The following is a 12,977-nucleotide window of genomic DNA, read 5'->3' as shown; positions in this document are numbered from 1 at the left end:
GAGATGCTCCCCTACGGAGAGAGACTGCTCTGCCTGGGCCACTCCGCCACCCTAGGGAGCCAGACAAGCACAGGACAGCGGCATTCCCAGCGATGGGACAACAGCCTGCCCACCCCATCGAACTCCACATAAGGCGTCAACATTTCATCATGCAGAGGGGGCTGCTCACCCTGGACCCAGAGCCCCTGGCAAAGCTGCCTCACGCCATCCCAGCCAGGGGAGCCCATGTGGAGTTCAGTGAGATGGAGACCGATTTCCTGCGGACGGGGAGGCGAAGCACAAGCTCCTCTTCTTCCACACGTCCTCCAACGCCAGTGGAAGATACCACCATGGAGACGGGCAGGAATGATGGCACAGCAGGAAACCAGACTAACCCAGAGTGCTGCACTCTGCCAGCAAGGGGGGGTCTGACATTGCCACCTCCAGGAACCGCAATAGCAGAGAAGACACTCGCAGCGACACTCCAGATTTATAGGAGCGAGTTGAGAAAGCCCCTTACCAGTGTGAGCGGCACCAAAGGGACTGAAGAGAAGCTGGAGCTGCACATGGAGAGGAAGGTTCTCTTGGGAGAAGGCTCCTGCCTGAGGCCAGGGGCACAGGCAGGTGAGGGCAGGGCAGATCTTCCCAGAACCCAATGCCACCAGGTTGCCCCAGAGGCACCAGGCTCTGAGCAGCTAACAAGATCCACTCTTGACTATCTCATTGCTGGGCACGCTGCACACGACCTGCAGATCAAGCACCTGACGGAAATGTTGAGCAGCTCCCTCCCTTTGGCGGGCCAGGTCTCAGTTTGCCAGCAGTGCCACAAGGCATATCCAGGAAAGATGAAGGGTAAGAAAATTCAGAAGGAGACATCTGCTGAGCTGCATGGTCTTCGAGACATCATGGATTCACATGGGTTCAATGGAACTGTGAATTCAAAGCTCTCCAGGGACCAGCCGCCGATCAGAGTCTGCAAGAAGTGTAGTAAGCATCAACGGAAGAGACCAGCTGGCCCTGCAGGTGCTGACTTGCCCAGAAGATCCCATGGAATTCCACAGAAATGGACTCCAGGAGACTCCTCAGCATCATCCAACCACAATAAGATGCCAGTGCTGTGGCTCCTTCCAGCAGACAAGAGCAAGATGCAGGATGGAATGGGGAAAATGGCTCCCACCAAGCAACCAAAGATGGTGTCCATTGCTACCAGTACAACAGGGCTTTCGCAAGCTGGGGGGAAAGCAACTGGGAGTCCTGACGGTTCTCCCTCAAAGTCACCAAAGGCCTCCAGAGCTAGGACACCATCCCCTTCAAGGTTCAAAGTTCTCAAACAGATGTTAATGTGCCTCAAGCAAACCTTCAGCAAACTGCAAAACAAAGTGAAGTCCCAAATGTCCAAGGACTCTCGTTCCAGAACACCTGACACTAAATTTACAAAGCCACCCTTTTGGAAGGCAAGGGCCTCCAAGGGTGTCCGCTTTCCATACTACTGAATCCCACCCTGTCAGCATGCCCACTAACAGAAGGGGCCCACAAATTCCAATATCTCCCTGTCATCCAGCGGGCCTGGTAAGCATGGGCTAAAGTGGCTGAGAAGAATGGCTTGTTGTCCTGGGACACAGAGACTGATGTATAAGTGACTCTCCTTGGGGTATGACATTTAAAACCAGATTCCACGATGAAGGGGGGCCTGGGAGTTTGGATGAGATTGAGGGTGTGGCTAGCTAACTGGATTTGTTACTTTACTTCATGCAGTTCAAGAATCAATCCTTCCTTCAAGAAGAGCTGATATTAAATTTACAAAGCCACCCTTTCCAAAGGCAAGGGCCTCTAAGGGTGTCCAGTAGTACTATTAGGGCCCTACCGTCAATCAAACCCAAACTGTCCCCTTGACTCCTAAAGCCCCGCCCCTTGACCCCTTAAACCCCAACCACTTATCACCAGAAGTCCCACCCACAGGGTATTACTTCCAGGGTCAAGGGGGACACATGAACGGAAGCAAAGTGTATCATGTGACCCCTCTAAGAACTCCTCCCACTGCCCTCTACCAATCGGGGGGGGGGGTTGCCCCCATAGGCCTGCCCTGAGAGGTGATTTGACCAATCAGGGGTGTTCCAGGGTGGGGTGACCCATCCGGATGTGGCTCGTGTGACCCCTCTAAGAACTCCTCTCACTGCACTCTACGAATCGCGATGGGTTTCGGCCACATAGGATCACCTCGAGAGCAGATTTGATCAATCGGTGGTGTTCCGGGGCGGGGTGACCCATCCAGATGAGGGTCGTGTGACCCTTCTAAGAACTCCTCCCAGCGCCCTCTGCCAATCAGAGCGCAATGCTATCACCCCATAAGTCCCAGCAATTGGGGCAGAAAAGGCCATCTTTTACCAAGGATGCGTGCTTTAGAAATCGTGTAAACATGGACTCCTTCACCACCCCTGTGAGCACTTTGGACCTTGTTTTAACCCCGAGGGCCTTTGGACTTGTGTGGAGAAAGCGCTACATGAGCAACAGTTCCCACGACGGCCCTTTGACTCAGCCATTAATGGATATGCCGGAACCCGAAACCCAAACTCTCGTGAGGCTCCCCGATGAGTGTGATGGCCTCTCGTCGTCCGTCCCCCTAGAGGTGGAAGGCGAACGCAGCTCAGGGGAGTCATTGGAGGACAAGATGAACGGAGAAGACATTGCTCAGGTAAATGAATGATTAAGAAGTGACCGTTGATGATGGGGTGTAATGGGGTTAGAAACCGGGGGGTGGGGTGGGTTGTGTATATTTAAAATCAAGCAGCGGGAACTTACACTGTTTCTTTTCTGAAAATCTCTCGACAGCTTGACGATGCCTTTCTGGAGGACCCAGAGGTCCTGGACAGCGTTGCATCAAGCAGCGAAGATGAACCAGGCTCTTCTTGGTTTTGCTCAATGCTGATAGAAATTGTTGAAGAGGACTCCGAGGATGACGGCTATGAGGAGTTTAGGAGACTTGGCATGGAACTAACTGAGCCAGTGCCACGTCGTGAGCGTAAAAAAGTCATGCGGACTATTGTACGTGTTGCTGTTTATGCTGTCCTTAATCACTGCCTTAGGGAAAAGCTTTTTGAAGATTGTGAGGACTGTGTCATAGATGCACCAGCCCAACGGCACCATGACTTTGTGACTTGGACTTCAGTAGATATAAACTTCAAGCTCCGGCGCCTGTGTGCTGAGTTGTGTTTGGAAAGCTTATAAAACACTGTTCTTGCCATAGGTTATGCTATGCAATGTCTGTGCCTAACCCAAGATCATTTAGCGTAAGGGGTGATCTTGATAAATGCTGTGCAATTTAGTGCAGACCCTGACTGTGTTTTAAAGAAAATGACCAAACCAGAAGATGCCTGTGTCACATTATTGACTTGAACTGGGACCGTATAGAACATGGTTGCAACCAAGGTCCTGTACTGGCACCAAATCTTATGTAAAAGGGGTCATATAAGGGGTCTAAGACCAGGTTATGGGTTGCTGGTTATGATTATGCTGTCTGTATGAATGTGTCATTTTGTAGTTGAAGTTATGAATATGGGCTCTATCCTGTCTGCATCTCAAACTTATGCTATGCTTCTGGGTGACATCCCAGATGAGTTGGTGTTAGCTCTGCCTAGCCTGCTTGATGGCCCATTAAGGACCATCAGCTACACAATTGACCCAATGAGAGAAGGCAGATGCGCCTTGTAAGTCAGCAAAGTATGCAGGAACTCGCCCATGTGACTCCAAACTCCATTTTGCTTGTAATATTCCACAGTAAGGACAGAAAGGTGTTCTTACACCTGGAAAAGACTATGGCCTTGGCTACACTCACACTTTACAGCACTGCAACTGGGGTGTGAAAAAACACCCCCCTGAGCGCTGCAAGATACAGCGCTGTAAAGCCTCAGTGTAATCAGGGCTCCCAGCGCTGCACGCTACACCCGTAAGGGATGTGGTTTACATGCAGCGCTGGGAGAGCTCTCTTCCAGCGCTGTCACTCCGACTACACTCACACTTCAAAGCGCTGCCGGGGCAGCGCTTTGAAATTCCAAATGTAGCCATACCCTATAAAAGACTGATGCCTCATCTCCATCTTGTTTTCAATCCTGCTTCTTACCTCTGGAGGGACTTCACTTCAAACTGAAGCTCTGAACAAAGAACTGATGACCCATCCCCGCTGGGGATGTACTCCAGAGACTTAATTTAAACCTGCAGTTTATTCTATCACTGCTACAAACCTGAACCAAGAACTTTGCCATTATTGTATGTAATTGATTCCATTTAACCAATTCTAGCTCTCATCTGTATCTTTTTCCTTTTATGAATAAACCTTTAGATTTTATAGATTCATAGACTCTAGGACTGGAAGGGACCTCAAGAGGTCATTGAGTTCAGTCCCCTGCCCTCATAACAGGAACAAATACTGTCTAGACCATCCCTGATAGACATTTATCTAACCTACTCTTAAATATCTCCAGAGGTGGAGATTCCATAACCTCCCTAGGCAATCTATTCCAGTGTTTAACCACCCTAACAGTTAGGAACTTTTTCCTAATGTCCAACCTAAATCTCCCTTGCTGCAGTTTAAGCCCATTGCTTCTTGTTCTATCCTTAGGGGCTAAGGTGAACAAGTTTTCTCCCTCCTCCTGATGACACCCTTTTAGATACCTGAAAACTGCTATCATGTCCCCTCTCAGTCTTCTCTTTTCCAAACTAAACAAACCCAATTCTTTCAGCCTTTCTTCATAGGTCATATTCTCAAGACCTTTAACCATTCTTGTTGCTCTTCTCTGGACCCTCTACAATTTCTCCACTCTTTCAGTACCTGTTTTCCCCCAATTACAGGGTTTCATCCTGTGAGTTTATCGACGATGAAACAGCATGTATGTCTTGGAAGCACGCAAAAGACCGGTTCTCTGTCTCTGGCAATACCAACGTCTTCATAGCCTGTTTCACCACCGCTTACGCCCACTTAGAACTATACAACCTCCTAGAGAGGTTGCAAGAGTGGTGCCTGTATGAAGACACTGACTTGGTGATATTTGTGAAAAGGGAGGGTGAGTAGAATCTCCCTCTGGGGGATTATTTAGGGGACCTCACGAGTGATTATTTTAATTAAAAAAATAATAATCTGTGTACTTTTTTCTGAATTGGTCCTTTTTTTAAAAAACAAACAAACAATCACCAAACATCAATTGTCTTTAAACCCCTCACCTGGGGTGCTTTATTGGGTAACATGGCTATGAAAATCATCCCAAGATACACGTCTGTTCTTGTTGAAACATGTTTTGAGCAAGGCTAGGCATGCCCAAGGAATATCTCATTGGTAAATGTCAGTTCATAACCTTTTTCAAAAGCTCCTTTGGTTTTAGATAGTCTCTCGTGGTCACATTTCTCAAAGGAGCAACAACCGGTTTTATTTTAAACCATATCCGTAAATAGTTTTCCATACCTTCAAAGAATTGGAAGGGTTAACATCAGCGGGTCTGGTATGTATAATTCCGTGAAACTTTGGCTGTAACTCTTTAAAGTCAAGTAACACATCAATGTAGCAAAAGGTGTTATGGGCTGTAAAATATCTCCACATCCTAGTTTTTAAAGGTCTGTTAAATTGCTCTACAAACCCTGCTTTGACTTCACTATTAGTAACAAACGGGTGAACTCCATGCCACTTTAATAATCTGCTTAAAGGTTGTTTAAAAATTCTTTCCCTGATCGGTTTGTAATTTTTGAGGCACGCGACCTTTGCTGAAAATAGCTTGAAAGGCCTTGGATACCTCATCACTCATCTTGTCTTTTAGGCCTAAAGCCCAGGCATATTTGGATAGAATGTCTATCACTGTTAAGATGTACTTAAAACTGCTGTTGCATTTGGAGAACCGGTGCATATCCACCAAATTTGCCTGCCATTGCACATCCACATCTGAACAATGGTCTTGTTTCTTTTAAAACGTATTCGAGCCGGTTTGTGTAACGTGAAAAAAGAACAGGAGTACTTCTGGCACCTTAGAGACTAACAAATTTATCTGAGCATAAGCTTTTGTGGGCTAGAGCCCACTTCATCGGATGCATGCAGTGGAAAATACAGTAGGAAGATATATATATATATACATGCAGAACATGCAAAAATGGGTGTTACCATACATCCTATAATGAGAATGATCAGTTAAGGTGAGCTATTACCAGCAGGAGAGAAAAAGAACTGTTTGGAGTGGTACTGAAAATGGCTCATTTCCAGCAATTGACAAGAAGATGTGAGGAACTGTAGTGGGGGAAAAAATAAGCACGGGGAAATAGTATTACTTTGTGCAATGGCCCATCCACTCCCAGTCATTATTCAAGCCTAATTTAATGGTGTCCAATTTGCAAATTAATTCCAATTCAGCAGTTCCTTGTTGGAGTCTGTTTTTGAAGTTTTTTTGTTGTAATATTGTGACTTTTAGGTCTGTAATCAAGTGGCCAGGGAGATTGAAGTGTTCTCTGACTGGTTTTTAAATATTATAATTCTTGATATCTGATTTGTGTCCATTTATTCTTTTACGTAGAGACTGTCCAGTTTGGCCAAAGTACATGGCAGAGGGGCATTGCTGGCACATGATGGCATATATCACATTGGCAGATGTGCAGGTGAACGAGCCTCTGATAGTGTGGCTGATGTGATTAGGTCCTATGATGGTATTCCCTGAATAGATATGTGAACAGAGTTGGCAACAGGCTTTGTTGCAAGGATAGGTTCCTGGGTTAGTGTTTTTGTTGTGTGGTGAGTGGTTGCTGTAGGTTTGGGGGCTGTCTGTAAGCGAGGACAAGCCTGTCTCCCAAGATCTGTGAGAGTGATGGATTGTTCTTCAGGATAGGTTGTAGATCCTTGATGATGCACTGGAGAGGTTTTAGTTGGGGGCAGTGGCAGATTAACAAATTTGCTGCCCCTAGACCCTCAAAAAATTGCTGCGCACCGCCCCCCCCCCGCGCACCAGCTCACCTCTGCTCCCCCTCAAGAAGCCTGGGAGGGAGAGGGGAGAAGGGGAGTTGTGGCACGCTCGGGGGATGGCGGTGGCGGAGCAGAGATGAGCTGGGGCGGGGAGCAGTTTCCGGGCCCCCTCACGTTACTCCCCATGGCCATCATTTATGAGTGCTGTGGTGTCTAGGAAGTGGATGTCTTGTGTGAAATGGTTCAGGCCGAGGCTGATGGTGGGGTGGAAATGTGTAAAGTATAAGTGTCCCTGTCTGAAAGCCAAGCTGTTACCTGTCTTCTATTTCAAGTTTTACTATGCTTTCTGGCCACTTGAGAAAGAGGGTTCACCCCACTGAAGCTCCCAACATCCCCGGGGGTGTAATATATATTATTTAACAGAGCTGCCTATATAGAAATGACTGTTACTAGTACCGTCTTTTACTAACACAAATATGAAGGGGGACACATTCATATTGACACATTTAAATAAATAAGTTTTATTAATCGCCTGGTTTAACATGACCTTTTACAACTGCCTGTAAAAATGGACACCACGACTCCTACCATAAGGGAGTCTGAGCTGGTTCATTCTTCCATTTTGTCCTTTTCCGGATTTTCCTCTTGAGATCTGTGTCTCAGACATGAGCACAAACAGCTGATGCATGATATATTTACTCCCATGAGGCTACCGAAGTCAGTTCTCAAAGGCCTCTAGAAAGGCATCGTCGAGCTGTTGAGAGATTTTCAGAAGAGAAACAGTGTAAGCACCCCATTGCTTGTTTTTAGATTTACACAACCTCCCAGTTCCTAACCTCATTACACCCCATCATCAACAGTCACTTTTTAATCATTCATTTACCTGAGCAACATCTTTTCTGTTCACCTTGTCCTCTGGTGACTCCCCCGAGCTGTGTGCGTCTTCCACCTCTAGGGGGGGCGGACAATGAGAGACCTTCATGCTCATTGGGGAGCCTCACAAGGGTTTGGGTTTCAGGTTCTGGCTTATCCATCAATGGCTGAGTCAAAGGGCCCTCATGGGAACTGTCGCTCATGTAGCGCTTTCTCCACACAAGTCCAAAGGCCCTCGGGACTAACACAACTTCTGAAGTTCTCACCAGGGTTTTGAAGGAGTCCATGTTTCCACGATTTCTAAAGCACGTGTTCTTGGTTAAAGATGGCCTCTTCTTCCCTGATTGCTGGGACTTATGGGGTGATAGTGCTGCGCTCTGATTGGCAGAGGGCGCTGGGACGAGTTCCTAGAGGGGTCACACGACCCTCTTCTGGGCAAGTCATCCCACCCCAGAACACCACCGATTGGTCAAATCTGCTCTCAGGGCGGTGCTGTGTGGCTGAACCCATCGTGATTCGCAGAGGGCAGAGGAGGAGTTCTTAGAGGGGTCACATGAACCACTTCCGGATGGGTCACCATGCCCCGGAACACCCCTGATTGGTCAAATCACCTCTCGGGGCAGGCCTACGGGGGAGAAACCTCTCCTGATTGGTAGAGGGCAGTGGGATGAGTTCTTAGAGGGGTCACATGACACACTTTGCTTCCGGTCATGTGTCCTCCTTGACCCAGGAAGTAATATTCCCCATGGGTGGGACTTCCAGTGACAGGTGGTCGGGGCTTAAGGGGTCAAGAGGCAGGGTTTAAGTGGCCAAGGAGAAGGGTTAGGGTTTGATTGATGGTAGGTCCCTTATCCTATTTCTGGTTTCCATACTACTGAATCCCACCCTGCCAGCATGCCCATTAACAGAAGGGGCCCACTATTTCCACCATCTCCCTAGCAACCAGTGGGCCTTGTAAGCATGGGCCAAAGTGGCTGAGAACAATGGCTTGTTGTCCTGGGACACAGAGACTAATGATAAGAGACTCTCCTTGGGGTATGACGTTTAACCCCAGATTCCAAGATGAGAGCGGGGCCTGGGGCTTCAACGAGACTGATGGTGTGATTAGCTCACTGGATTTGTTATTTTACCTCATCTGGTTCAAGAATCAATCCTTCCTTGGCAGATGCATGGCCGAAGTCTCATCCTTACAGATGTTTTGGCCACGTATGTGAATAAAAGTCAACAACCCATGAAGGAGGAGAATTGCAAACCCTCTAAGTTTTCAGAAACTGACCTGGTGCTAGACATCGAAGGGTGGCAGCAGTGGGCAGAAATGTCCCAGAGATGTTTATACTAGAGAGTGGAAAGCAGGGGACTCCATGGGGCTCAGAAGAGAAACTTCCTAGGAGATAAAGGGCAGGGCTTTCCTGGGGTGATGGAAAGTTGGAGTTTGGCATTTCCAAGTTGGCAGGACCCGAGGGAGGGGCTGGGTCAGGAAGGAAGTGAGGCCCTTGAACCAAAGAGCGAAAGAAGGAGAGATCTGCCACAGACCCGAGGGGAGTGCCATCTGAATGCAGTATGACTAACCCCAATTTCCCCTCTCTACAGCACACCATCCAAGAGCTGAGATGTCATGGGGCTGGGGTGTCGGAGTAGGGGAGGAAGATACTACTAATTAAAGGAGGCTTTAGTATAAAGAATGGCCACGGCCAAGCTGTGGAAAACAGAGATCTCAAGAACTGAGGCTTGGACAGTTGAGGTGCCCTGCAACTTAAACCCCAGACCACTGCGCCTGCATTCCACATATTAGCTGAGCTTCCTGGGCTCGATTACCTGCAGTGCAGGAACGTAGCAAGGCCAAGGTTTGGAGAGCAGAACGTGGGCCATCTACCTAGTGTCTGGGAGCAGACAAGAGGCTGGAGAGAAGGTTCTGCTAACCCCCTTAGAGAGGCAGGTACTATTACAGCAGGATGCTCCGGCCTTAAAGGGATAGCAGCCTCAAGTACAAGCAACCCATTGGCTAGCCATCCCCAGCATCACTGGGCAGGAGGAGAGGCTGGACAGGGTGGCACTAGGGCCCAGGGAAGGTGTTGTAGCTGATACCTCTACAAGGAGCTTCTCAAGCCTGGGAATTATTTAGGTATCTAGCCCAAGGAACCTGATGAGATCAACTTCTGACAAAACCAAGTACTGGTTGGTTTGCCCCACGCCATAAAGGCCTGGGAAGGTTATGGGTCTATTACAGGAGGGGGTGGGTGAGGTTCTTTGGCCTGCAAGGTGAAGGAGGTCAGACTAGATGATCACAATGTTCCCACCTGGCCTTAAAGTCTATAAGGAACTTCTTTGCTTTCCAAGAGATGGGAATGGCTCAGAGGGGATCCCAGATAGAAAGGCCTCAAAACTTCTTGAGCCCCTCCCAGTTGTGATTCCTTCTTTCTATGAGATCATATCCCTTCCCAGCTCTGCCGACCTCTTGGGGCCAGATTCACCACAGGGCTTAAGTGCCTAAACACTGCTTTAGGCACCCAATGGCCAGAATCAGGCCCCACTGGGATGCCTATCCCCCCGCCCAGCTGCTGCTCACCACTGCAGGGTCCTAAACTTGCTCGACAGTGACATTTTTTGTTGTAAAAGTTCACTAGGCATCTGTGTTTCTGAGCATGCTTCCTGCAGCACCCACACCAGAGCGGGAGGAGTCTGGCCACCTAACTTGGCTGAGGGGCCCAATCAGGCTCCTCTAAGTGAGCTTACGGAGGGTGAGGAGGTGGAAGACCCAGTGTCCAGGCTCCCTGCACCAATGATTTTTTGATTATTTCCCCCCCATGGAACAGCTTCAACAGGAGTGATTGAGGGAGCCCGGCTGTCCCAAAGCCCGGTGTGTTCACCTGACAGGTGGCAGATCCCCATTCAAATTCTTCTCCCCTCAGCTAGAGGATGGGCCTTGAACCTGGAGTCTTCTCCATCACCAGCTTTTGTGAATTCCTTTCTCAGGTGTCTGTCTAGGCCCAGTTGTTCTACAGGGAGCCCAGGCACCAACCCAGATTTTGTGAATCATCCAAAAGTTAGGCATGGTGACGTTCACTGTCACCACACCTCAGTCGCATTGTGAATTTAGCTCTTGGTGTTCTATGTCAAACTAGGTGACGTTCTTTGGATGAAGAGGATTATTTCAGTTTCGAGTGACCTGAAGTGAATAGCACATTTGACACATACAGTTTTGGGCAGTCACAAAACGGCCAGGAGAGAAGGATAAAGGTGGTGCTGCTGGTGGTGTTGCAACTTCTCTGCCTTCAGTACAGTGGTTAGGCTGCATTTACCTTAGCTGTAAAAGGCAACAGTTCAAATCTCTGCTCTGGAATAGACCCACCATGGACTGTCCTTGAGTCACTGAAAAGTCTGAAAAATTTCACATTCCGTTTGACCCAAAACAAAGCTTTAAAATAACGTATTTCTCATAGCTGCCACTGAACTGAAATATTCATTATTTGCCCAGCTCTAGCTCTATATAGATCCCACTGTGGTAGTGCCGAGGCATCCAATCAGGGAGTTGCCGCCACTGTTTGATCAAGGGGGACCCCTCTCCCTTAGCCTGTAGTAAACCTCATTTCCCAGGTGGGCCTGTGCTGCAGACAGGAGGCGCTGGGGCACTCTGCATTGGTTTCCACATTGAAGCAACACCCCCACAACCGAGCCCAGACAGAGGCCCCCTTGGCAAGCAGACTTACATCAAGCTGTCTGGGACGGGAACTATTTCAGCCCTGTCCCTGGCAGCTCTGCTGACTGCTGAAGGTATTGTCAGTGCAGCCCCGGGTGGCCCGTGCACTCGGAAGAGGGTCTGGAGGGTGGATAGATGAAGAGCTTGTGAGAGTGGAACCTCAGCCAGATCTAAGACCCCAATTTCCAGTTCAGTCCAAGGGGCCTGCTCTGAAGATTGGATCTAGGCCAGCAGGAGGGGGCTGCTGCCTCCCACTGACACTTAGTGGGGTTTTGGGCTGGCCTCTCCCAGTACCAAAAGAAAGGGGAATGGATGAAGAGAAATCAGGATCCTGAGACTGACAGTCCCCAGGGCCAAGGGGGAAATGCCAATGCTCCAGGTGAGCCTGATTGACAGGGCAGGCCGGCCAATGAGGGAGCCAGGAGCCCATCCTCCCTCTGAGGCGAGTGGGGCAGAGCTAAGGGGAGAGCAGCAACCAGAGATAGGGGAGCTGGAGCAGCTGGGAGCTGGGGCAATGCAGACCAGCCAGGCCATCAGGGAACCAGGGCCAAGCTGCAGCGGGGAGCTGTGGGGCCAGAGCCGGGACTGTGCACGCCTGTCACACTGGAGCCGGGCACAGAGAGTGGTTGGGGAGAGCGAGGGGGCCCTGAGCAGGGGCCTAATCAGGGAGACGCCCCCAGACACGCAGGCTGGACTCGGGGGAGAGGGAATGTGACCCTGACAAAGGGAGTGGGCAATGCTGGGGAGAAGCACCTGGCTGGCTAGAGCCTGAGGCCTGCGAGGGAGCTGGGAGTGTGAGGAACAGGCTGTGACCTGCCCTCACGTCCCAGAGACAATGGTTGTGGTGCCCCCCAGCCCACAGGGTGGGTCCCTTGTTCCCCTTAATCCTCTTCCATTTTTCCTTATTTTCCCTACAGTTGCTGTTTAATAAATTATATTTGGTTTGAACTTAATGTGCTGATCAGGGGTCAGGGAAGCGGCCGGTGCAGAGAGCGTACCCTGGAGTGGGGCCACCCCCGAGCACACAAGAATCTCCACTTTCATTTAAAAAATAGTAAATGTCTAGCCTGTCGTGCTTCAAAATGGGACCCCCCCACAATGATTCAAAAAGTATACGGCAAATCAAAGGAATCTCCCAGATAATTTTAAAATCTCATGATTCGGGAGGCCTGACTTGTTTGAATGTATTGGGTCGGCAGTACCTGCCGATATGTGGGGGGTATGGAAGCACTTATCTTTACAGCCAAGCAAATAATTCATGGGGAATAATTTAGGCTGTGAACCCATCCCATTTCCTCTTCACAAATTCTCTGTAAAAAGCTTACAGGGCACTCAAATTTATCCCGATTTCAAAAATAATCCTGGGGTGAGTTCAATGAATAATTCTTCTTCAGGAATCAGTTTGCTAGTTAAAACTCACAGTGTGTGGATTGGACACTCGAGTCATATGACTTGACTTCTGTTCCCTCATTAGATGAACTCCAAGAAATCTGATTGCTA

At 49.0% G+C, this 12,977-nt stretch overlaps 1 protein-coding gene across 2 annotated transcripts in view; it reads left to right on the top strand.

Moving 5' to 3' along the window:
- The window catches only part of LOC127045386 (lymphocyte antigen 6E-like), an 810,322-nt gene that overhangs the window by 614,831 nt on the left and 182,514 nt on the right, over window positions 1-12,977 (top strand). The window lies entirely within an intron of this gene.

The sequence above is a fragment of the Gopherus flavomarginatus genome, chromosome 2 (assembly GCF_025201925.1).
Source record: "Gopherus flavomarginatus isolate rGopFla2 chromosome 2, rGopFla2.mat.asm, whole genome shotgun sequence".
Classification (NCBI taxonomy): domain Eukaryota; kingdom Metazoa; phylum Chordata; order Testudines; family Testudinidae; genus Gopherus; species Gopherus flavomarginatus.
The sequence above is the reverse complement of the archived record's forward strand: the minus strand, read 5'-3'. Positions and strand labels throughout refer to the sequence as shown.